The sequence below is a fragment of the Pleurodeles waltl genome, chromosome 3_1 (genome assembly GCF_031143425.1).
Source record: "Pleurodeles waltl isolate 20211129_DDA chromosome 3_1, aPleWal1.hap1.20221129, whole genome shotgun sequence".
Lineage (NCBI taxonomy): Eukaryota > Metazoa > Chordata > Amphibia > Caudata > Salamandridae > Pleurodeles > Pleurodeles waltl.
Window position 1 is genome coordinate 1,456,705,468 of NC_090440.1, and position 26,988 is coordinate 1,456,732,455.

Sequence of the window (26,988 nt, forward strand, 5' to 3'; positions counted from 1 at the left end):
AGCCAAGACCATAGCCAACTGACGAATCCTCTGCAGAAGAAGATGGGGTTACTGGTTGGCTAGGGTAGGCATCTCAGCCAGGCAGAAACCACGACTCTAGTCAAGGGTGAGTAAGTTACACACCACAGATAACCTGTGCTCACCACCAGTATATTGGCACAGAGCAGTCAAGCTTATCCCCAGAGGTCAAGTGTAAAACGTTTGCACAACACACTCACACTAGAGACACTATATATACATCGCTAAAGAGACTCCACACAATATTATTTAAAAATACAAGTGTACTTTGCCTAAATCATAGACCAACACGACATAAGTCAGCGGTTACATTGCTTACTAGGCAATTGTCATAAACATCAATATGAGTATAACTAATGAATTATTGCTGGTTTGCCAAACATCATGAAAGAAAACACTAATATGCCTATTATGCAATTACTAAAAACAGTATCCATGACCCTGGACACTGGGTGGACCACAATGACACACACTAGAGGTACTGTACTCTTGGGTAAACACTAAAGCGATATGCAGCATTCTACCAATGCATGTCACATCACTATACCTTGCACTATCCAGGCATAGATTGTGGAAATACCACCTATTTCGGTACATTTAGAAGGGGGCCTCGTCCGGTGCAAAGCCTAACCTGCGGGCTCATCCAGCTCCTTCCAGGATTGATGAGCACCCAAGGAACGTGAGGGCCAAATTCGGGTACTGACCCCTCCGACCTAGAAGGCCGTGTCACGCTATCTGTATTTAACCACTGGCTCCATCTTGACCACTGATTCCATTTTGTGCTTAGCTTAGCTGCAAACACCATCACATTAGTGGCATAGGTATTTTTTTGCGCACAGCTTGTGAACATGTTTTCGCTCTTTCTCACCAAGTCCAGGAACATAACATGGGGATGTACGGGAGATAAGGGTGTACCAAGCTGATAATGTTTATGGTTAAGCAAGGTACAGCTACGTCTTGGAAGTGCACCTTGGGATTTGGTCAGTCTTTAACGTGCTCTTTCAAAACTGACCTGGTACAGCCAGCATTTGAACAGTAAAATACTCGATGGGAAGGGGGTTTCTAGAACCTTCTCTTAGGTTTGTTTAAAATGTATAAGATAGTGGAACCTTGACGGCTGGGAAGAAGGAACTCATCTGAGAAGGGACACCTTGCTCAGAAAATAATCCCATTGCAGGCATTCTCCCACTTTTCAGTTGTCCGGGTTCCACGACCTGAAGTTGGCAGACAAAGGGATGATGTTGGTGTCGAGCTCCATGGTGATGCACTTTTAATTCTTATTTTTAGCTTTTAGCATGAATACGTAGTCTCTCTCTCTCTCTCTACATATATATATATATATATATATATCCACTGTTGAAGTATTGCATTTTCTCTATTTTCCGTGATCGGTATTATTCTACTGCTGTGATCATTTTCAGAATTGCACGTGTGTTGCTGGACTTGAAATAATAGCTCAAGTTATTCTTTCTGTGTATAAAACTTGGGAAATGCCTTAATACATTCATTACTCAGACTAAGAGTGCTGCATTCCTTTCAGTGCATTCCGTCTCAGTCTGAAGCAGAATAGGCTGTTGTCAACTACGAGAAACCTCGTTGCCAGGAGCGCGGAGTCAGGGCTTCTCAGGAGCTCACACCCGCGCTACAGGATGCGCCCTCTCTAGGGTGGGGTAGTCCACACATACTTCCTTCTCGGAGATGACTCTCCAGCGGGCTAGTGGAACTACCACACTCCTCCAGACATGCCCAGAATGGAGTGGATCCTCTGCTGAGTAAGGCTCATGACGGGTTGTGGCTCCTTCTTCCTGGGAGGCTCCCAGCCTCACTGGGCGGCAGCACTCTGGGCACACGCTGTTTGTAGACATAGGGAAGGGAGCATGGGGGAATGTTCACCATGCCCTCCTCACAAAAATACAGTATCCCCACCCTCTCCTTCCCCTTGCCATGCCATGCCAAAAGTCTGGAAGCACACTCCACGCACTTGGTTGAATTTAGTTCAGTGCTGCTCACGTGCTAATTTAGAGACAAACTCTATCAGCCCCAGAACCCCAATGGCACGGGGATTCTGAGGGAGCAGGGGTGGTAAGCCTCTGGAGAACACCTGCAGTTGGGGGCAAAGCAGACAGGCCAATACATCAAGGCATTAATGGCACTTCCTTCTGGCAGTCCTGCAGGCTCTGGTGACTCACAGTCACATAACAGCAGTAGGGCAACAAGCAGAAAAGCAATCCAGATGAGTCCTTCGTGTCACCCAGCAGATACCAGGCAGTAGGACAACAAACCGAAGAGCAGTCCAGGTGAGTCCTTTTGCAGCTCAACAGTCCCTCTGACAAGCACTGTTCCTCAGGAGGCAAGAGTCCTCTACTTATACTAAAAAATGCCCTTGTTCAGAGGGTAACTTCAAAGGAGTCCTTTCAAGTCAAACATAACACCATTTCAACCCAGCCCTGTCTCAGGACATCAGTAGGGGGTAAGCAGTCCATTGTGTGAGGGCAGGACACAGCCTATACACATGTAAGGTGTGAACAATCCTCCCTGTCACAGAAATACTATTAGTATGCAGATGCCTCTTCTGTCACACCCAGCCCCTCCTGTGTGATGGCTGTCTGGAAAGAATGCACCAAGTGGAACTGTCACTCAGCCCCAGACATGGATTGGAGTCAGGCTGCAAAAGCACTAGAGTTATAAGCAGAGAGGAATGCCCACTTTCTAAAAGTGGCCTTTCTACAATGGTAATAAAAAACCCACCTGCACCAATAAGCAGGGTTTCTCACTACCATTCCAAACATACTAAACATGTCCACACTATTCCTCATAGATCAGAAGATACCACTTAGACATATGTCAGAGCATTTCCAATAAAATCCTATGAGAGGAGCAGCGCTCACAGTAGTGAGAACCTATATAGGCTGTTTGTCACTACTAGGACCTGTAGTATATAAAGACATATGTCCTACCTTTCACATACATAAAACCCTGCCCATAGGGCTATCTAGGGCCTATCTTAGTGATGAGTTATCTGTAGCAAAAAGAAAGTTTAGGCCTTGGCAAGTAGTTTGATTTGCCAAGGCAGTGTGGCAGTAAACTGTGCACGCAAGCCCTGCAGTGGCAGGCCTGAGACAGGTTTGAAAGGCTACTTCTGGGGGTGGCTCAATCTGCGCTGCAGGCCCACTAGTAGTGTTTAATTTACAGGCCCTGGGTATATGGTATACCACTTTACAAGGGACTTATAGGTAAATCAAATAAACCAAACAGGTGTTAACCAGTTATACCAAGTTATAGGTGAGAGAGCACAGGCACTTTAGCACTGATTAGCAGTGGTAAAGTGCCCAGAGTAGTAAAGCCAACAAAAAGAGGCTCAGAAAAAAAGGAGGAGAACGGCAAAAAGTTTAGGAATAACCCAGCAGAAAGGGCCATCTCCAACACATTATCAAATGATCTAAAACAGTATTGAAAACCCCAGCAAACATGCATGATCGAAGTCGCTGAATCCAGAGTAAGAGCACTGATAACACTAGGGCCTCTGTCAATGTCGTGGGCATTCAGTAATATCGGTGCCTTCAGCATTGTCCGACACTGACCCCGACAGCCACCAAAATCTTCACATATGGAAGCAGCAAGCCTTTGCTGCTAAAAGGAAAAATGACAATAGACGTCAAGTCAGAACGAAAGGAAATCAAAAGCACATTTCATGTGGTAGATGGAGAAGCAGACACCTTTCTAAGCAGCAATTCAGCAGAAAATCTGGAATTAGTGCACTTTCTAAGGAGTGTAAAGATGTCCCAGACTGACGAGGTGCTAGGGCAATTCCCAGAAGTGTTCACGGGGCTAGAGTGTCTGAAGGCACCCCCTATCTGGCTGCACGTCAGTAAAGCAGTTAAGCCTGTAGCTCTTTGACACAGGTGCATCCCATTCCACTTTTGACCTCTGTTGGAGCAGGAACTAAACAAACTAGAAGAGCAAGGAGTACTCAGAAGAGTATCCAAACCTCCCCGTGGGTATCACCCATGGTCACTGCCGAAAAGCTGAAGCAGCCAGGGAAGATCCGGCTCTGCATTGACAAGCACCTCCCCAATATGGCGATCCAAAAAGAGAAACATATAACACCTACAATAGACAATATCATTGCTGACCTTAATGGATCAAAATGTTTTTCTAAATTAGACCTGTACACAGGATACCACCAGCTAAGCTTAGCAGAAGAAAGTTGATACATAACAATAGTCTTAATGCACCTGGGGTTGAGGAGATACAAACGTCTAAGCTTTGGCATATCATCTGCTGTTAATGTCTTCCAAGATGCCATCCGCAAAACTTTATCTGGATTTCAGGGCATCATGAACGTCAGTGATGATATCCTGATCCACTCCGCAACAGCTAAAGAATACCACCAGCATCTGAGAGCTGCCCTCAAAGACTATCCGAACAAGGCCTGACTCTTCATAACAAGAAGTGCTCTTTTTTTCAAACATCATTTGAGTTCTTTGGATATGTGTTCAATCAAAGTGGATCCAAGAAAGTCCCTCATCATCAAACAAGCTCCGGCACCAAAAACCTTAACAGAGGGGAGGAGTTTCCTGGGTATTACCACATACTATATGAGAGTCATACCAATCTAGCCACTCTGTTTGAACCGCTCAAACAGCTTACAAAAACTAGCACTCCCTGGATATGGGGAAGCCGCAACAAGGAAGCTTTTCAAGCCCTGAAAAAAGCCTTGCTATCTGAAACAACTATGATATACTGTGATCCAACGAAGAAGAGTGAGTTAATCGTGGATGCCAGTCCAGTGGCACTATGGGCCATCCGCACCCAAGAAGGGGGCTGGGCTGGTGGGCTCCGCTTGCGTACGCCAGCAGAGCCCACACACCAATGGAACAGCGCTACACCCAAATTGAAAGGGAAGCTTTAGCCATCACATGGGCTTGTGGATATTTTCATCTCCGGGGGAGGCTGTTCAGAGTGATCATGGGCCATTAGCCACTAGTGCCGCTGTTCAAGGGGACAACACTGCACCCAAGAAATGAAAGGTGGGCCATCCAACTTCAACACTACTGACTGGAAGTCACCTACTGACCTGGGTCAAAGAACCTGGCTGATTTGTTGTCCCAACACCCACCAAAGTTGCGAAGCGACAGAAGAACATGTGCAAATGATCACCCACCACAACTGTCTCAAGACAATGGACCTCTAAGAGATTGCTGAAGCATTGGTGGAGGACGCCATCCTGACAAGAGTGAATACGGTCATTGAGAATGGCTCCGGGAACTAATTCCTCAAAGATTATCACGGGTGTTCATTCGCCAAAAGGGGCAGGCTAGCACAACTATGGAGAATCCGGAAAGAACTGAGCTCGACCCCAGATGGTCTCCTTCTGCGGGGACATTGCTTTGTGATTCTGCAAAGCCTGCAGCAACGAATAACTGTGTCAGCACTTGGGGGACACCAAGGCACTGCAAAGATGAAGACCCACCTAAAACAAAAGGTATGGTTCCCCATCCTCGAAATTGAGGTTGATAGATTGGTGAGGCAATGTCTGGCCTGCCAGCTAACACATACCCCGGGTCCCCGGCACCAATCTTGACAGAAGTCCCATGCCCTGTGCCATGGTGCAAGGTCAGCCTTGATTTTGGAAGCTTCACCGATGGGAGGATCACCCTGTTCATTGTCAGTGGGTACTCCAAATTCCCTGTTGTTGAGATTGTTGACTCCACTGCTTTCTTCTAAGTCATTTCTGGGCTCGAAAATACTTTTGCAATGTTCGGACTTTTAGAAAAGGTCAAAACGGACAGTGGGCCCCAATTTCAAGGATGTGAATTTAAGAGGTAATGGACAGCCTTGGCATTAGACATTGAAAGATCATGCCTCAATGGCCACATGCTAATGGCTGAGTTGAGCGCTTCTTACGTACCCTTAACAAAGTTTTGCGAATTGCCAAGCTGGAAGCCAGTGACCCTGAACTCAGCCTTCACCGATTCCTCAGAGGGTACTGAGGAACACCCCATTGCACCACATGGCGGTCACCTAGGTCTCTGATGCTGGCTGGAGAGAGGCAGGATGCCATCCCTTATCACCTAGGGTGCCAGTCACCCCTTTCTGCCCCAGACAAATACAAGCCAGAAGACCAGGGGAGAATGACAAAGCCAGTAGGAGGAGGCATGCTGCAGCGCAGAACCTACAAGTCAGTGACCGAGTCATCATCAAAGATAGAAGTTCCACACACCCTATGAGCCAGGGGTATGGAAGGCCTCTATGAGAGCTGGAACCATGGTGACTGCACAGAGGGGGTGAGAAATTAACTCGAAATGTCTCCTGGTTTCGTAAAGTGGCATTCACGTAGCCTGCTAGTGACATGCCAGATTAGGACTGCTCACACGAGGACTGACCAGACACTGAGCATGAGGCTGAAGAGGAGGGAGAAATAACTTTGTCAGCTGAAGGACACAACACTGAGCCTCCAGCAGTCGGTTACCTAGTGGACTCAGAAGAGACTGGCCGATTTTGCAGCCAACGATATAATCTTCGGTCCAATCCAGCTCCAGTAAGAGATTGAATGACTGCGTGTGTTAATCTTATTCAGGATTGTGTTTTTAATCCAGTTGGGGAGGGATGTAATGCCCTGTGCCGGTCTAGTGCTCACAGGCAATTTTGTTTGAATTGAATGTACATGTGGTTTCCTGTGGCGGATTAGCCCGCATGTTATAAATAAATGGGGGAATGGTGTGTTTGGCCATTCCCCACTGACTACCAGTATGCGTGTGCATGCCTGTCATTGCTTCTCCGTATTATCCGCAGCCTAACACCTATTGCCCGCGGCCCAACAGTAACTTAGCCTAGGAGCTCCTGAGTGAATGCTGAGAGGGAGGAGCTCCGTGTGCTTAGCAGGGGGGCCTCAAGTTTCGTTATGCCACTGCGTCACCTACCAGCGGCCACTGACCTTCGCCGCTCAGCACCTGGCACCTCAATCCTAGCCCAACCGTAGCATTTTCTTCGTGACGCATGCCTGGCTCCCGGGCCGTGGCGTCGCGAGATGCGTGAGGCATCAAACCCTGGCTCTGGCGCAGCCCCTGCTTCCCAGCGTGAGCTCTGACTCATCCTGCCTGGCGCAGCCCCCGAAACTCCGCAGTGCCCCCTCTCCACTGGCATGGCTCTTGGACCTGGGCTGCAGCTCAGGCCCTCCCCCCCAAACTGGCACCTCGGGAGCGGTGCGTCGACCCTCACTGCTTGTCACGGGCCGCGTCACACGCCTTGCTTTGGCACAGGCCTTTCTCACCAACCCTGACACTTGCTCACAAAATTACCAGCGTTTCCGCGTCCCTGGCCTAGTTCTTGATGTCCAATTTTTGCCCCAGTCGGACTACTTCGTCCTTGGCCTGGCTGCTCGGCCATGGCACACCCTTAGATGCCCAATCCTGGCACACCCCTGGCTGCTCTTCGCCACGCCCCGCCTGTTCATAGTGCCGCTGTCACCCCTGAGTCAGGGAAGAAGAAAAGCATTACTCCATCAACACCGTGCCACGTGTTTTCGCACACAAGCAGGAGAGGCCGGGAGAGGGGGCGAGACTGCAGACAAAAATAGAGGTGTGAAGAGATGAGAGAGACTGGGGAGGGCGGGAGAATTGCAGTGAGGGGGCGAGGGGCAGGCAGAGAGACAGCACGAGACATCTGTAGAGCGAAGGAAAGGGAGGAAGAAGCTGCAAACAAAAACAAGGGGTTGCAGAGATTGGAGGCGAGGGGGCGGAGGGACCAGACATGGAAAGACATCTGTAGAGAGAGGGGTAGAAGAGCTACTGCAGATGGAAACGAGGCTGCGGGAAGAGGGCCTGACAAGACGAAACCGAGCGCGGGAAAATGAGAAGCTTGAGGTGGAGGCAAAGGTTGCCGAAAGCCAAAACGAGAAGGAATGTGTAACCGAGACCGCTGATGAAAATGGGGAGTGACGGGGCGACGGGTGAATATGAGGCTCAGGAGGGGCAGAGAATTAACTAGGACTAGCTGTAGGACACAGACTGCAGACATTGGGAGAGGCGTGTAGAGAGAAGACGGACATGGACAATGAGTGTTAAGGGGAAGCGATGATAATGAGAGTCTGCTGGATACATCTGTAGAGAGTGAGAGAGGGAATGGAGTAGAGGCTACATAGAGATATCAAGAGGCATCTGCCGAGGGGCAGAATGTTCATGGCAGAGGCTATAGTTAAAAATAGAAGTGTTATCAGATGGCAAATAATCCTCGACTTTGACTATAATGTAACTTGGGCCCAGTCTACCGAAGACTCGACAGAAGAGACAAAATCTTAATCCAGTGTGCCTTAAACTTCACTGGATGCCCAAGCCCAGTCTACTGAAGGCTGCGTCGGAGAAACAAGCCTCGGTCTTGACCCAGGCCACAAAAAGCTATGTGGACAAAACAAGCCTGGAAAGTTGTGAGTTGCGAGTGTGGCTTGGAAGGAAGCCTTTTGATGTTCCTCTCCTCCTGTTGTGGGCCTGTAGCTGCGTTTATCCATAATAGAAAGTAGCAAAGAGGAGTGCGAGGCAGCTACATTTGTGGCCATGTATGCCTTTCTTACGTTGGAAAGGAGGTTGTCGTCCTGAGTAGGCATGGCCCAGAGCCGGGTGCCATTGAGTGGGACATTGGTCGAAAGTGCAGCTCTTTAATGTATTCCTGCATTTCAGATTGCCTTGTATGTTTCTGTCTTCGCCCGGAGGGTGTTTCATAATTTAGCTGCCTGCACAGAAAAGGAGGTTCCACCAATGCATGGCTTCTTTCAGTGTGAGATGGTCTGCGAAAGTACGGGTCTAGGGTGCAGAACAGTGATTAATTTGCTCCAGTGCTTGCAAGTGGTGAGCACAGTCATGCATTTTAAGGCACATGATTTATTTTACATCATCAGACTTTGAGCAAGGAAGAGCGAGGCAGAAAAAGGGGAAAGGAGGCATTTGTCAAAACTGCCATTCAGCAATTCCGCAGTGCCTCACTGGGCTCCTAAGAAAAACCTTGGGCTATTGCTCTTATTTTTGTATTTATTTATTTTACAAATAGTCATGGGTCCTATTCTGTGAGTATTTTTTATGTTAATGTGAATGGCACAGGGACCCAAGCCATAGATGGCCATGTAAAGTGGCCCAGCATGTAGTCGGACAAATGAGGGTTCAAACGTAGTGTGGTTAAAGAATTGCTGAACTGACCTTCATAACCTGTCACTAAAAAATCTAACACTTTTAGGAACTTGGCCATATTAGAGCAAGGATTGGTGTAAGGCACCAGCATGAGTGTAACCCCTAAGTAACCACACATACCCCCAGACAGACAGGAAGAATGAACTGGAGGAGGGACTGCTGGGTTGTGGTCTGACGAGGAAGAGATAGATAGTAAACAACATATAGGAGAGTGCAACCCCAGGGAACAGTCCAGGAGGGGATGTAACTGGAATTTAAGGCCTCATTCAGCAGAAAATATACAGTCCAACACCAAGTCACGTAAGGGAGGACAGCCAATGACCCTGGGAGGTGAGATAAGCTGCATCAGAGAGGCCAGTCACTGACTGTGGAGGCTACAACCAGCCCGCACAGTGAGGATAGCCATTGATGGTGAAGGCTGCGTTGAAGCTTTTAATGAAATTGCATTTATATAGCATTTACTAGTCCTGATGAGTTGTTACATGCAAGATTTAAGTCAGTGACTGATGGTGAAGGCTGTTTTAGGTTCTCCCAGCCACTAATTGTGTTGGAGACTGCGTCAGCGAGGCCAGTCACCAAATTTAGGCACTGCTGCAGGAGGCTGCATCAGTGAGGTTGTCGTCAACTTTGGGCGTTGCTGCAGGAGGCTGGGTCAGTGAGGCCATCTTCTGGCAATGGACCCTGGAGGAACCTGCAAGAAGCACTGTTACTGAGGCCAGCCACCGACTGTGGGCACTACTGCAGGAGGCTGTGTCAGTGAGGCTGTCGCCAACTTTGAGCACTTATGCAGGAGGCTGTGTCAGTAAAGCCAGTCACCAACTTTGGGCACTGCTGTAGGAGGCTGCGTCAGTGAGGCCAGTCACTAAATTTGGCCACAGCCCTGCCAAGTGCCACGCATCACGGGTCAGACTAATACAAATTGTTAGTCATTCCCGCATTACAGCACTGGCAGATTTTGTCATGCAGTTTGGAGAGGTGCAAAAGCCGTTGTTCTTTATGTGCCACCAATGACAAAATCTATTTGTCAGCAATGGCATGATGAGAAGGCCCCTGAAACTCAGCATTTAGCTCCTACTCGTGTCTGCAGCCAGGACAGGTGGTAAGGGGTCCAAAAAGATTAACAGCTGTCATGGTTAAACCTCAGACAGTGTGCTTTGTTGTATGAGGCTGAGGGTTGCTTAGTCCCTGCTCTCTGCATGTCAGGCTTTACCTTTTTGCAGGAGTGAAATGGACACATTGTAGTTCCCTACTTCCCTGTGAATCAAGCAAACCACTAAGATGGTCAATGAAACTTTACTGGTGGGGTGAAAGATTTTTGGGGCTAAACAGGCGCTCAGGATCATGAGTAGCATAAAATCGGGTCAAGTAAACCAAAAACCCAAGGAAACAAGGGTGCCTGCACAAGGGAACACCCCCCACCCTTATGGATTTAAACAATCCAATAAATAATGATATAAAGTACGGCACACCCGACAGAAACTTATTGTGAGCTTATATGTAAATCATCAAAAAGAACAAAGTCCAGCATCAATTTTTAATACATATTTGAAAGAGTCCATTCTTATTCAGCAATTTGAATACTTTTTCTCATAAGTGTATGCATTTCTCAGTAGCGATGCAAATCAAGCTGTGTTTAACAACACCTCCATAGTAATACAATTCAAGCCAACACGTGTTTCGTCTTGGGAAAAACTTCAATCCAATCCCAAATGACTTCTTCAGGGCTAAAATTGTAAAATAAATTGTTGAGTTAATAACCAAAATACTAAAACTAAGTCTTCAAATTTGCCTACAAAAGGGCAAAGTATTGGTATAAATTCAAATTGTGGTTTAGACAAGATGGCTGAAGTGATACCCTATAGTGTCTCATGTCTTGTACAAAAGTCCCAAATAACGAAGGGTGGAATGAGAACCAAAGAAACCCGAATAATTAAAGACTACCCTTAAGTATAACAAGTAAATATGTAAAGCTCAAGAACCGACTGTATGCCCAAACATGCACTAGCCACAAGCTCCACTATTCAACTGAAAAAACACCACTGTGTTAATTGACATGCAACAAAAAAAATGTGGAAGTCATACCTCCTTATTTCCAAAATGTTAACCAATTTCAACCGTCAATAATCAATATCCATTCGATGCCAATCGGTAAGTAAATGGTGATCTTGGAAAACAAAAAATAACACCATATATATCTCCTTGTTCAGGAAATGTTCAAAATGTCAGTAAGTTTATGAGACTCTATGTGTAAAAAAACATTTTCTAGTTAAAACGCGTGTAAACTGAAATACCATAAGCATTAGGACAACCTTCAAGCTTAATCGTAGGTAAAGATTAATCCGTTGTCAAAAAGATCCCTATCAATTATACTGGAGATCCAGCGCCGAGTCTGCCCAAGAAATAAACATGCTCGAACCAAAACCAAAAACACCAATACTCACCGTATCTAGAATCAAGCACTGTCTGTTGCACACACCTCTTTCCTGTACTGGGAGAAGCGAGTACGCAACCCCCAACGCGATCAGAGCAAACAATAACACGAGTGCGCTACTCCCGAGCCCGGCGTCTGGGACCCGGAAGTTGAAATGTACCCAATGTTATGAAGATAGAGAACGGACTAACGCAAGCACCAGCACAAAACTAAAAAACAGACTACCTTTAATTTTTACTTTCGTAACCAAACGTAGATCAAACATCCAAAATACCAAATGAACAATGCTTAACTGAAATAACAATGTACACTTAAAAATAAGTTACTTAATCAGGAGATGTAATATCTTGAAATGGGATAACACCTGGAAAGACCATTATGAAAAAAGAAATGCACAATAAATCCATCTCAGGAAAGCCAAATCTGGCTGTACACTGAAAAAACCAAGGAGTTTATTCGTCCCGAACTCGTTTCTCTGTGTGGCACCTTTGTGTGGCATCTTTGTGTGGCATCTTCCAAATTCTAATGTCTCTCCGCACAAGGCAAACTATGTTCATAAAAAGAACAAACCAAGTAACTCATACAGACATGGTCTCATTTATATGGGTCAGTGCTAGGTCGTGGCAATTTGCAATAATGTGTTAATATATGAAATATAATAGAAACTCCACCGACTTAGTTGAAGGATTATGATTAATACCTCAAATGCTGCAAAGCCATTGACAATAAGGAAAACTGATATACACCAAATATCACATCCTATTTGAACAAAGGAAACAATGGTAATAAATAATTAAGTTAACCTGCAATAACTTTAATGCATGGACAAGTTATCTAAATTAAACCAGGAAGAATTCCAACTCCCTATCTGAGTTGAGACCAGATTCCACGGCCCTCAATCTCATAATCCAAAGTGCCTCACTTTGCCGAAGGGCTAGTTCCCTATTACCACCCCTGGAATCTTTGGGGATGTGTTCCAGCCCAAAAAATTCGAAACTCTTATGGTTGGTCTGTGAGTTACAGTTCATTATATGGATCACTAATGGATATTTCATATCCATGTTGTTAAGTGCTCTCACATGTTCACCAATCCTAGTCTTCAGTGCACGAATTGTGCTACCTACATATATCTTAAGGCATTTGCATCGTATGATATATACGACAAACGTAGTGTTGCAATTAATCATTGAACAAATCTTGAATTGTGTTCTCCCATCGGAGAACTCTTTTACATTATGACAGGCCCAGCGGCATACTCCGCAGCTACCGCATCTAAAAAACCCCACCATTTTTGTAGAAAGCCATGTCGTCTTAGGAGGATTAACGGTAAAGCTTGGACTTAATATACTTTTTAAGTTCCTGCCCTTACGGAATGCTACTGGTATTCTTTTTGGCAAAATATCCTTCAGTGATTCGTCTTGGGACAATGAACTCCAATGTTTGTTCATGCATTTTTGCAGAATCAGCGAAGCATCATTAAACTCTGTAATAAATCGAACTATATTGGGTTGATCAGTCCTCTTACTAGTGTTATCCTTCTTAAGTGTGTCACATCTCTTTAAACACTTAGCTTTGCGATGGGCCTTCCTGACCAACTTATTTGAGTAGCCCCGTGCTAGAAATCTTCTGCTCATATTAGCTAACTCATAAAAAAACTCATCATCTAGACTACAATTGCGTCTAGCCCTCACAAATTCTGCATAGGGGATAGATGCTATTTGATACCTGGGGTGCGAACTATCAGCATGTAATATGGAATTACAAGAAGTAGCTTTACGAAATAGTCTACTCTGGATCTTTCCTTCATCAATGAAAATTTCAACATCGAGAAACTCAATACTTGTTGTGCTGAATTGATATGTGAATTTCACATTCATATCATTTGAATTCAAAAATTCACAGAAATCCAACAATTTCCTTTCACCACCCGTCCAAATCAAAAAACAATCGTCTATGTATCTTCCCCAGAATAATATATGAGTCTGCCATTCACTTGCATCAGGGCCCCAAATCCATTTGTGCTCAAACCACCCCATAAAAAGATTTGCGTATGAGGGGGAGAATTTGGAACCCATGGCCACACCCTGTTTTTGTCGGAACCAGTCTTTGTTAAACAGGAAAAAGTTATTGGTCAATATAAGGTTCATCATTTCAATCAACATTTCAGTATGCTCCCAATAGCTTGCTGATCTTTTGTGTAGAAAAAAACTGATGGCTTCTTGTCCTAGTTCATGATTAATACATGTATATAATGAAACTACATCCAAGGTTACCAACATCATGTCATTGTCCCAATCTACATCATTCAAAATGCTCAGAATATGCGTGGTATCTTTAATAAACGATGGTAAGTTGCATACTATTGGTTGCAGAAAACAATCTACATATTCTGAGAGTTTCTCAGTGGGACCTGAAATACCTGAGACAATGGGTCTGCCTGGTGGAAAGGGCAAACCTTTGTGTACTTTGGGAAGCGTGTTAAGACATGGATACCTAGGATGATCCACTCTCAGGTACACGTATTCGTCTTTATTCAAAAGCCCCTTCTCCCACCAAATCTTCAATTTTTTGTTTATTACATAGGTTAGATTAGGAATGGGATTCACACATACCTTCTCATAACAAATTACATCATTGAGTTGTGATAAAATTTCATTGTCATAGTCCATTTTGTTCATAAGAACCACATTTCCTCCTTTGTCAGCCTGCTTTATAATAATATCTTTATTCTGTTTCAAAGATGTCAATGCAGTTAATTCTTCAGAGTTAAGATTCTTCACAAATTGCTTATAGTTAATCTTAGTCAAACACTTATCGAAATCCTGACAGACCAAATCGAAGAATTTATCAAAACAATTCAAATTCCCTGACCTAGGTATCCAGCCTGATCTTTTCTTAAAGCCACTGGACACACTCATGTCCGGATCAATGTCCAGATCATGTAGCATCCTTGATACGATACCAGGATCTTCATCTCTCTCTGCTAAAGAAACAATAAGTGCTGTATCATGTATCTGTTCAATGGATAGAGTGCTAGGAGTTGGTGTACACCAATTAGCACTTGAATTCATCGTGGGGTGCTGATGGAAATATTTCCTAATTTTAAGTTTACGCACAAATTTGAATAAGTCAATCTTGGACCTACAAGGGTCCCCAAAAGATCTAGGGCAAAAGTTGAGTCCCCTAGCCAGAAGACTCTTTGCCCCTGTGGTAAGTTCAAATCCGGAATAGTTAATCACATTGATGGAGGTCGATCCATCATCATCTAAGTTTTCTTGTTGTTGTCCCGAGATCTTGTTGTTACCCCATCCCGATCTCTTATCCTGACTCCTTTTTCTTCTACCGCCCCTTCTTGTTTTTTTGTATTTCTGTTCTGAATAAGTTTGCCCCGTTTCATCCTCATAAGTTCTTGTAAAAAAATGGAATTGCTATCAGTGCCGACATTTCCTGGGGTAGCTATACCCACTGTTCCATCTGCCTCACTGTCACTGGTGGCCGGAGTGCAGTTTGATGTTGAATCAGAGACATTTGACGTGCTCGGGCTCCTAGGCGTCAAGTTGGTATGAATTAAATGGTCATATTTGCTGGCAAAAGTGAATACTCTTCCAGTCAAATAATCCTTTTCATCTCTTTTTAATTTGCGTGCTTTCCTCTGTGTTATTTCTTCTTGAAATTTAAGTACAATCTCATCTAAGATTTTATAATTTTTATCAGTAGATTCTTTTAGATTTAAACTCTCAATTTCTTTTTCAAGCATTATAATCTCAGCCTGTAGTTTGGACACCTTTCTCTCTGCATTAATGATCAGTATTTCCATGAGTCTCATTGAACTCGCCGTTAGTTCCTTATTCCACAGGGCCAACAAATCCGGGTCTAAATCGTCATATGTTGGAAATATCTGGGATCTTAATCCCCTGGGGATACGATTCAATTTAATGTATTGCTTCAAAGTGGCCCCATCCCACCATTTGGATAATTCATTTTTCTTAAGTTTTTCCAATCTAATAAATTTGCTCCTTAACCCTTCATTTTGTGTATGTAAATCATTACGCCATATATTTTGGGGTGTGGCCCCCCTAGCTAAACTATCAAACAGATCCTCTGCTATCTTATTCCTGTCCATGATATGGTATCAAATTGTATCTAAGCTAAAGATCCAAGCAGCCTCCCCTAAATTTAAATGAAACTTTACTGGTGGGGTGAAAGATTTTTGGGGCTAAACAGGCGCTCAGGATCATGAGTAGCATAAAATCGGGTCAAGTAAACCAAAAACCCAAGGAAACAAGGGTGCCTGCACAAGGGAACACCCCCCACCCTTATGGATTTAAACAATCCAATAAATAATGATATAAAGTACGGCACACCCGACAGAAACTTATTGTGAGCTTATATGTAAATCATCAAAAAGAACAAAGTCCAGCATCAATTTTTAATACATATTTGAAAGAGTCCATTCTTATTCAGCAATTTGAATACTTTTTCTCATAAGTGTATGCATTTCTCAGTAGCGATGCAAATCAAGCTGTGTTTAACAACACCTCCATAGTAATACAATTCAAGCCAACACGTGTTTCGTCTTGGGAAAAACTTCAATCCAATCCCAAATGACTTCTTCAGGGCTAAAATTGTAAAATAAATTGTTGAGTTAATAACCAAAATACTAAAACTAAGTCTTCAAATTTGCCTACAAAAGGGCAAAGTATTGGTATAAATTCAAATTGTGGTTTAGACAAGATGGCTGAAGTGATACCCTATAGTGTCTCATGTCTTGTACAAAAGTCCCAAATAACGAAGGGTGGAATGAGAACCAAAGAAACCCGAATAATTAAAGACTACCCTTAAGTATAACAAGTAAATATGTAAAGCTCAAGAACCGACTATATGCCCAAACATGCACTAGCCACAAGCTCCACTATTCAACTGAAAAAACACCACTGTGTTAATTGACATGCAACAAAAAAAATGTGGAAGTCATACCTCCTTATTTCCAAAATGTTAACCAATTTCAATTTCAGATCTCGGGACAACAACAAGAAAACTTAGATGATGATGGATCGACCTCCATCAATGTGATTAACTATTCCGGATTTGAACTTACCACAGGGGCAAAGAGTCTTCTGGCTAGGGGACTCAACTTTTGCCCTAGATCTTTTGGGGACCCTTGTAGGTCCAAGATTGACTTATTCAAATTTGTGCGTAAACTTAAAATTAGGAAATATTTCCATCAGCACCCCACGATGAATTCAAATGCTAATTGGTGTACACCAACTCCTAGCACTCTATCCATTGAACAGATACATGATACAGCACTTATTGTTTCTTTAGCAGAGAGAGATGAAGATCCTGGTATCGTATCAAGGATGCTACATGATCTGGACATTGATCCGGACATGAGTGTGTCCAGTGGCTTTAAGAAAAGATCAGGCTGGATACCTAGGTCAGGGAATTTGAATTGTTTTGATAAATTCTTCGATTTGGTCTGTCAGGATTTCGATAAGTGTTTGACTAAGATTAACTATAAGCAATTTGTGAAGAATCTTAACTCTGAAGAATTAACTGCATTGACATCTTTGAAACAGAATAAAGATATTATTATAAAGCAGGCTGACAAAGGAGGAAATGTGGTTCTTATGAACAAAATGGACTATGACAATGAAATTTTATCACAACTCAATGATGTAATTTGTTATGAGAAGGTATGTGTGAATCCCATTCCTAATCTAACCTACGTAATAAACAAAAAATTGAAGATTTGGTGGGAGAAGGGGCTTTTGAATAAAGACGAATACGTGTACCTGAGAGTGGATCATCCTAGGTATCCATGTCTTTACACGCTTCCCAAAGTACACAAAGGTTTGTCCTTTCCACCAGGCAGACCCATTGTCTCAGGTATTTCAGGTCCCACTGAGAAACTCTCAGAATATGTAGATTGTTTTCTGCAACCAATAGTATGCAACTTACCATCGTTTATTAAAGATACCACGCATATTCTGAGCATTTTGAATGATGTAGATTGGGACAATGACATGATGTTGGTAACCTTGGATGTAGTTTCATTATATACATGTATTAATCATGAACTAGGACAAGAAGCCATCCGTTTTTTTCTACACAAAAGATCAGCAAGCTATTGGGAGCATACTGAAATGTTGATTGAAATGATGAACCTTATATTGACCAATAACTTTTTCCTGTTTAACAAAGACTGGTTCCGACAAAAACAGGGTGTGGCCATGGGTTCCAAATTCTCCCCCTCATACGCAAATCTTTTTATGGGGTGGTTTGAGCACAAATGGATTTGGGGCCCTGATGCAAGTGAATGGCAGACTCATATATTATTCTGGGGAAGATACATAGACGATTGTTTTTTGATTTGGACGGGTGGTGAAAGGAAATTGTTGGATTTCTGTGAATTTTTGAATTCAAATGATATGAATGTGAAATTCACATATCAATTCAGCACAACAAGTATTGAGTTTCTCGATGTTGAAATTTTCATTGATGAAGGAAAGATCCAGAGTAGACTATTTCGTAAAGCTACTTCTTGTAATTCCATATTACATGCTGATAGTTCGCACCCCAGGTATCAAATAGCATCTATCCCCTATGCAGAATTTGTGAGGGCTAGACGCAATTGTAGTCTAGATGATGAGTTTTTTTATGAGTTAGCTAATATGAGCAGAAGATTTCTAGCACGGGGCTACTCAAATAAGTTGGTCAGGAAGGCCCATCGCAAAGCTAAGTGTTTAAAGAGATGTGACACACTTAAGAAGGATAACACTAGTAAGAGGACTGATCAACCCAATATAGTTCGATTTATTACAGAGTTTAATGATGCTTTGCTGATTCTGCAAAAATGCATGAACAAACATTGGAGTTCATTGTCCCAAGACGAATCACTGAAGGATATTTTGCCAAAAAGAATACCAGTAGCATTCCGTAAGGGCAGGAACTTAAAAAGTATATTAAGTCCAAGCTTTACCGTTAATCCTCCTAAGACGACATGGCTTTCTACAAAAATGGTGGGTTTTTTTAGATGCGGTAGCTGCGGAGTATGCCGCTGGGCCTGTCATAATGTAAAAGAGTTCTCCGATGGGAGAACACAATTCAAGATTTGTTCAATGATTAATTGCAACACTACGTTTGTCGTATATATCATACGATGCAAATGCCTTAAGATATATGTAGGTAGCACAATTCGTGCACTGAAGACTAGGATTGGTGAACATGTGAGAGCACTTAACAACATGGATATGAAATATCCATTAGTGATCCATATAATGAACTGTAACTCACAGACCAACCATAAGAGTTTCGAATTTTTGGGGCTGGAACACATCCCCAAAGATTCCAGGGGTGGTAATAGGGAACTAGCCCTTCGGCAAAGTGAGGCACTTTGGATTATGAGATTGAGGGCCGTGGAATCTGGTCTCAACTCAGATAGGGAGTTGGAATTCTTCCTGGTTTAATTTAGATAACTTGTCCATGCATTAAAGTTATTGCAGGTTAACTTAATTATTTATTACCATTGTTTCCTTTGTTCAAATAGGATGTGATATTTGGTGTATATCAGTTTTCCTTATTGTCAATGGCTTTGCAGCATTTGAGGTATTAATCATAATCCTTCAACTAAGTCGGTGGAGTTTCTATTATATTTCATATATTAACACATTATTGCAAATTGCCACGACCTAGCACTGACCCATATAAATGAGACCATGTCTGTATGAGTTACTTGGTTTGTTCTTTTTATGAACATAGTTTGCCTTGTGCGGAGAGACATTAGAATTTGGAAGATGCCACACAAAGATGCCACACAAAGGTGCCACACAGAGAAACGAGTTCGGGACGAATAAACTCCTTGGTTTTTTGAGTGTACAGCCAGATTTGGCTTTCCTGAGATGGATTTATTGTGCATTTCTTTTTTCATAATGGTCTTTCCAGGTGTTATCCCATTTCAAGATATTACATCTCCTGATTAAGTAACTTATTTTTAAGTGTACATTGTTATTTCAGTTAAGCATTGTTCATTTGGTATTTTGGATGTTTGATCTACGTTTGGTTACGAAAGTAAAAATTAAAGGTAGTCTGTTTTTTAGTTTTGTGCTGGTGCTTGCGTTAGTCCGTTCTCTATCTTCATAACATTGGGTACATTTCAACTTCCGGGTCCCAGACGCCGGGCTCGGGAGTCGCGCACTCGCGTTATTGTTTGCTCTGATCGCGTTGGGAGTTGCGTACTCGCTTCTCCCAGTACAGGAAAGAGGTGTGTGCAACAGACCGTGCTTGATTCTAGATACGGTGAGTATTGGTGTTTTTGGTTTTGGTTCGAGCATGTTTATTTCTTGGGCAGACTCGGCGCTGGATCTCCAGTATAATTGATAGGGATCTTTTTGACAACGGATTAATCTTTACCTACGATTAAGCTTGAAGGTTGTCCTAATGCTTATGGTATTTCAGTTTACACGCGTTTTAACTAGAAAATGATTTTTTACACATAGAGTCTCATAAACTTACTGACATTTTGAACATTTCCTGAACAAGGAGATATATATGGTGTTATTTTTTGTTTTCCAAGATCACCATTTACTTACCGATTGGCATCGAATGGATATTGATTATTGACGGTTGAAATTGGTTAACATTTTGGAAATAAGGAGGTATGACTTCCACATTTTTTTTGTTGCATGTCAATTAACACAGTGGTGTTTTTTCAGTTGAATAGTGGAGCTTGTGGTTAGTGCATGTTTGGGCATATAGTCGGTTCTTGAGCTTTACATATTTACTTGTTATACTTAAGGGTAGTCTTTAATTATTCGGGTTTCTTTGGTTCTCATTCCACCCTTCGTTATTTGGGACTTTTGTACAAGACATGAGACACTATAGGGTATCACTTCAGCCATCTTGTCTAAACCACAATTTGAATTTATACCAATACTTTGCCCTTTTGTAGGCAAATTTGAAGACTTAGTTTTAGTATTTTGGTTATTAACTCAACAATTTATTTTACAATTTTAGCCCTGAAGAAGTCATTTGGGATTGGATTGAAGTTTTTCCCAAGACGAAACACGTGTTGGCTTGAATTGTATTACTATGGAGGTGTTGTTAAACACAGCTTGATTTGCATCGCTACTGAGAAATGCATACACTTATGAGAAAAAGTATTCAAATTGCTGAATAAGAATGGACTCTTTCAAATATGTATTAAAAATTGATGCTGGACTTTGTTCTTTTTGATGATTTACATATAAGCTCACACTAAGATGGTCAAGCCTGACCCACCGGCACGAAGGTTGAAGTGTGATCAAGCAGACTCCTCCCCCCCACCTGACGACACCGGGGGCTCTTTATCCAGCTTCTAGGAAATAAATGACATAACTTTAGAGCTAAGACATTCACAATTATGGCTTTTATTACCATGTGCCCCACCTCGGCGTACCCAATGTCCCTTCGTCCTGCTACATAGTGTTCCTTTTGGGTGCATTCGCTATTCGCTCTACCTATGGAACAGAACTCAACATTATTAATTCACAAGACGTTTACAAGAACCATGCTCCAAAATATGATGAGTAAAGAGAATAATCACCTAACACCCACATAGAAGTCTAAGCTCTGGATTCTATGAGGCTGAATATTGTTTTAACAACTGGCTTTCTGAAATTTGTGTCACAAGATTAAAAAATAGCAATAGAACAATAGTCGTTTTAAATCAAAGTTCAACTCTAGGTATAGATCAACAGTGCTAAATTTGTAAATAAAAATGTGCGAGTGCCCAAACTTTTTTTTCTGAAACATGCGGCTGCTGCATTTAAATGTGCGAGTACAGAATACTGAGGCAGCATAATCCTAAAACCATTTTAGTCCTCTTTAATCCATTTACAGCCACTCTCTGCCCCTTCTGCTCACTCTTGCAGCTTTCTGCTTTGTGACGCAATTCCGTCTTTCTCTTCCTCCGCCTTTCCCATATGTGTCTTTTGCTCTTAGTAAATGCCTGATGCAGAAAAATAAATGTTGGCCCTCAAAAATAAGTGCCGGTGCCCAGCACCGGAAACCACCGGCTCAAATTAAGCACTGTGTATTAAAGTTCAATAGTCATTCAAACTTAATACCAAACAGTTTTTAATGCATGTCACTCATAGGAAAACCAATGTTTATCAGTTCATCAGCTCTTATGTAAATATTCTTTCTTTACCTTTTAGCTCAGAAAGTATACCGAAAAAAATGGTTAATTGCACCAGTTCCATCAATAAGGAAAACAATCAGATAAATCTATTTTCTGCTTAATCTGAAGTTGAGTGGTTACCCAGATAGAAGAGATTATTGCTGAAATGTGTTGTTTCTTTTGTTTTGCAGGTCACATAGAGGACAACAAACGAGTGGAGAGAGAAATTAGGAAGCCCGACGTCAGAGGACGCACCCATTGCAATTAGGAGGGATGGAGAACGCTGAGTGCCCAGGACGAGGAAGAAGCGGGAAGCTTTGGATGCCGACAGGAGCAGCAACATGCTCCAACACAGATGCCAACGGAGAGCACAGGTAAATCTAGGAGAGCATGCACGGATGACGTGCGAGACGGCCCTGGTGCAGCGCATAGACTTAAAGGCTAAACGCTCCACCCCTTAGGAACAGCACACCCCGGACGCCGCTCAGGCGGTGGGCCTGACACTGCAGACACATGTAGCTTTTAATTTAATGGCAATATGCCACCAATGAGCATCACTACTTCAGTGCAAGTCCTTTTGGAAAAATAAAAGTGTCAGTTACTTCAGCTCTTCACCTGGGGAGTGATTTTTTATATATTTGTATACAGGGATTCTTCAGCATGGTTTAAATTGCCATTAAGTTTCACCCATTGTCACACATAAGGCATGGCAAGTCACACATAAGCACCCTTAAACCACGGTAATCTGAAACCTGGCAGCTATGTGGGCACTGGTGCAGGGTGTTGTGTCTGTCAGGTCCTCCACTGACGGTCAACCCTGGGGGAACCTGCAAGAAGCATGGAGGAGGCTTCATGAAGCCAGCTCAGCCACTAAGGGCGGACGCTGGGGGAAGCGGCGAGAAGCGCTGTCGGTTGGGCCAGCCGCTGAGTGAGGTGGAGGCGGCGTCAGCGGCCACTGACTGTGAGGACGGGGAAAGCTGCTTTAGCGAACCCAGCCAGCCATGTTGGAGGCTGCAGGAAGCCACGCAACGAGGCCAGCCTCCGACGGCGGAGAGACGGGAAGATGCCGCGCTCCACAGCCAGAAACCCTGACGCCACATCTAGGAGCCCTCCACCAGAGAGGCTCGAGCCCAGGAGAGCCGCGGCGAAATCCTGACTGGAAGACATCCAGCACCTGCAAAACTCCAGATGTGTCTGTAGCTGGAAGGTGACCAGAGTTTCCCAAGAGAGAAGGCGGAAGGAGCGGAGGGAACAGACAAAGGAGAAAGAGAGTGAACGCGACTAGAGGGACAAAGAGAAATGATGAGAATGTGGAGAGACCCTAGACTGCCAGAGGAGCAGAAAGAGACATTTATAAAGAGAGCGATTTAATGGAAAGTGTCCTGATAATTGAGAGACGGAGACGGTGAGGAGGGAATTCACAGGGAAAATGATGGAAAGAAGGAGCATCTCCAGAATAAAGCAGTGGGGGCAGCTCTGCTGCGAGAGAGGTTTCGGAGTGAGAGAAACATTTGTAAAAATGTATGAGAGATTTACAATAAGACGGGGGGTACTAGGTGTGAGAAACGTATCGAGCGAGAGAAGACTTAAAACTGAAAGGTAAAAAGGTGTTAAAACGGCCGATAGAAAGACAACAGTTTTATCTCCAGAGAGACAGGAGCAGGGCCGAGGAGAGGGAGAAAGCGCGCCCACAGATTGGAGTCAAGATGCACAAGCACTGTCAAAGGTGACAGATCATGGTTTGTCTGTATCTGTTTTTGTTTTCATTACTGAACGAGATTTGTTCGTACACAGAAACTTCGAGCTGGAACAAGTCAGCTGTGAGTAGCTCGCGCAGTCACTTGTTTTGCTTTGCATTCTGGTACTAGTAGTCCTGCATTTAGAATGGAGAAACAAATGCGAGAAGCAGAGGACAGAATAAACCGCTGACTTCGCACAACTTGAGCCCTGCCAATCCTTGATTTCTTTTCAGGCTTAAAACCATGACTTCCTGTGAAATCACGTGGCATTTGCCTTGTTTGTGCTGTGGATAATAGAATAGATAACATATCACTTGGAAATACACCCCCTAACCCGCCAACGACGTGGCATGAAAGGGAATGGACAGCAGACCCCGAATCTACATTTTCTTTCACAGTTTGAAAGAGACATTGGTGGGACATGCCGTGGCCGATGGGACAGCTATCACTCCCCCCCTCCACCCCCCAAGCCAGCAGCATCCCTCACACAGTGGAAGTAGTCGTGCATGGAAAGATTCAGCTTCCAAATGGTTACCTCTTACCCACGACAGGCCTTTGAGACATAGTAGCATTCACCAGCAACTGATGCGTGTCCTAGTGGGTTGCACTTAGAGTCCCATTTGTTTAACAACTTAAAAGGATGTGCAATGTGGATGTTGCAGTTCTCAAATACATTTCCTATTTCAATGTAACATTAGTGCAACGCGTTTTGGGATTGTGCGCTTGCAAGCCTGCTACTTTGCATAGTGCAGGCTTTCCAGTAACAGAGCCCATTCTATGCAGACTTTTTCCCGCATCCCCGCGCGTGTCAGTAGCTGAATCAATAGTGGCAGAGATACAGAATGCCTGCAAACACAAGGTGACTGCAAAGGTGTCTGCATAGATTCAAGCTGATCATCTGGGAAAAAACCCTTCAGCGAGCGTGCTGAGTGAGGTCTGTAGTTGGACGTCAATGTCAAGGAGCCGCACTTAAAATGGAGGTTCAGACAATAACCCAAGCAGAGCATTGTAGGAGGCTGGCCTGGCTTGTAATGGGTACCAAAGGTACTTACACCTTCTGCCAGGTCCAGTTATCCCTTATTAGTGTAGAAGAGGTGTTTCTAGCAGCTTAGGCTGATAGAAGGTAGCTATGGCAAAGCAGCTTAGGCTGAACTAGGAGACATGCAAAGCTCTTTCTATACCACTTATATCATATGCACAATATCACAAGAAAACACTATACACACAGTTACTAAAAATAAAGGTACTTTATTTTTCTGACAATATGCCACAAGTATCTCAGTGAGTACCCTCAGTAAGAAGGTAAGTAATATACACAAGTTATATGTACACAAACCACAAATAGGTAAGTAAGAGTCAGAAAAGTAATGCAAACAGTGTAGAATTACAATAGGTTGCAATAGGCAAGCATAGGTATAGGGGCAACACAAACCATATACTCCAAAAGTGGAATGCGAATCATGAATGGACCCCAAACCTATGGGAGCTTGTAGAGGGTCGCTGGGACTGTAAGAAAACAGTCAGGGTGTCCAAGATACCCCACCCCAAGACCCTGAAAAGTAGGAGTAAAGTACACCTACTACCCCAAGAGAGCACAATAGTTGTGATAGGGGGATTCTGCAAGAACAACAAACACCAGCAGTGCACTGACAATGAATTTCCAGACCTGAGGACCTGCAAGGCAAGGGGACCAAGTCCAATAGTCGCGACAGTGTCCAGGGGGGGCAGGAGCCCAGGAAACCCCGGATGAAGGTGCCAGGAAGCTACCTCTGGATGGAAGAAGCTTGGAATTCTGCACGAAAGAAGAGGTCTAGGAACTTCTCCTTTGGAGGAAAGATGTCCCACGCCGGGATGAAGCTTGCAGAGGTGTTCCCACGCAGAAATCCTGCAAACAAGCCTTGCTAGCTGCCAGGGTTGCAGTTGAGGTTTTTGGGAGCTGCTGAGGGCCAGGAAGGACCAGGATGTTGCCTTTTGGAGGAGGAGACAGAGGGGGCACTCAGCAACTCTGAGAGCCCTCACAGAAGCAGGCAGCGCCTGCAGAAGTACCCCAACAGGCACTTAGAAGATTAGTGAACCGGAGTCTACGCGAAGTTACAAAAGAGAGTCCCACGACGTCGGAAGCCAACTCAGAGGTTTGTGCACTGCAGGACGGAGTGCTGGGGACCCAGGCTAGGCTGTGCACGAAGGAGATCCTGGAAGAGTGCACTGGAGCCGGAGCAGCTGCAAATCACGCAGTACACAGCTTTGTTGTCTAGCGTGGGGAGGCAAGGACTTACCTCCACCAAACTTGGACTGAAGAGTCACTAGACTGTGGGAGTCACTTGGACAGAGTTGCTGTGTTCCAGGGACCACGCTCGTCAGGATGAGAGGGGACCCAGAGGACCAGTGATTCAGTCTTTTGGTGCCTGCGTTAGCAGGGGGAAGATTCCGTCGACCCACGGGAGATTTCTTCTGAGCTTCTGGTGCAGGGTGAAGGCAGGCTACCCCCAGAGCATGCACCACCTGGAAACAGTCGAGAAAGCCGGCAGGATTAGGTGCTACCATGTTGCTGGTAGTCGTCTTGCTACTTTGTTGCGGTTTTGAAGGCATCCTGCAACAGTCAGCGGTCGATCCTTGGTAGAAGGCGAAGAGGGAGATGCAGAGGAACTCTGGTGAGCTCTTGCATTCGTTATCTGAAGAATTCCCCAAAGCAGAGACCCTAAATAGCCAGAAAAGGAGGTCTGGCTACCAAGATAGGATGATTGGCTACCAAGAGAGGTAAGAGCCTATCAGAAGGAGCCTCTGACGTCACCTGCTGGCACTGGCCACTCAGAGCAGTCCAGTGTGCCCCCAACACCTCTGTTTCCAAGATGGCAGAGGTCTGGGATGCACTGGAGGAGCTCTGGGCACCTCCCCTGGGAGGTACTGGTCAGGGGAGTGGTCACTCCCCTTTCCTTTGTCCAGTTTCGCACCAGAGCAGGGCTGGGGGATCCCTGAACTGGTGTAGACTGGCTTATGCAGAGATGGGCACCATCGGTGCCCATTAAAGCATTTCCAGAGGCTGGCGGAGGCTACTCCTCCCAGCCCTTCACACCTATTTCCAAAGGGAGAGGGTGTAACACCCTCTCTCAGAGGAAATCCTTTGTTCTGCCTTCTGGGCCAGGGCTGCCTGGACCCCAGGAGGGCAGAAACCTGTCTGAGGGGTTGGCAGCATCAGCAGCTGCAGTGGAGACCCCGGAAAGGCAGTTTGTCAGTACCCGGGTTCTGTGCTAGGGACCCGGGGGATCATGGAATTGCCCCCCCCCAATACCAGAATGGTATTGGGGGGGGGGGGACAATTCCATGATCTTAGACATGTTAAATGTCCATGTTCGGAGTTACCATTGTGACGCTATACATAGGTAGTGACCTATGTATAGTGCACGCGTGTAATGGTGTCCCCGCACTCACAAAGTCCGGGGAATTTGCCCTGAACGATGTGGG

The 26,988-nt window shown here is 44.3% G+C and overlaps 1 long non-coding RNA gene across 1 annotated transcript in view; it reads left to right on the forward strand.

The window, feature by feature from the left end:
• The window catches only part of LOC138283372 (uncharacterized), a 100,060-nt gene that overhangs the window by 48,713 nt on the left and 24,359 nt on the right, over window positions 1-26,988 (forward strand). The window contains exon 2 of the long non-coding RNA XR_011201220.1: window positions 21,979-22,161. This is a non-coding gene — a long non-coding RNA (uncharacterized lncRNA). The remainder of the gene's footprint in view (window positions 1-21,978; window positions 22,162-26,988) is intronic.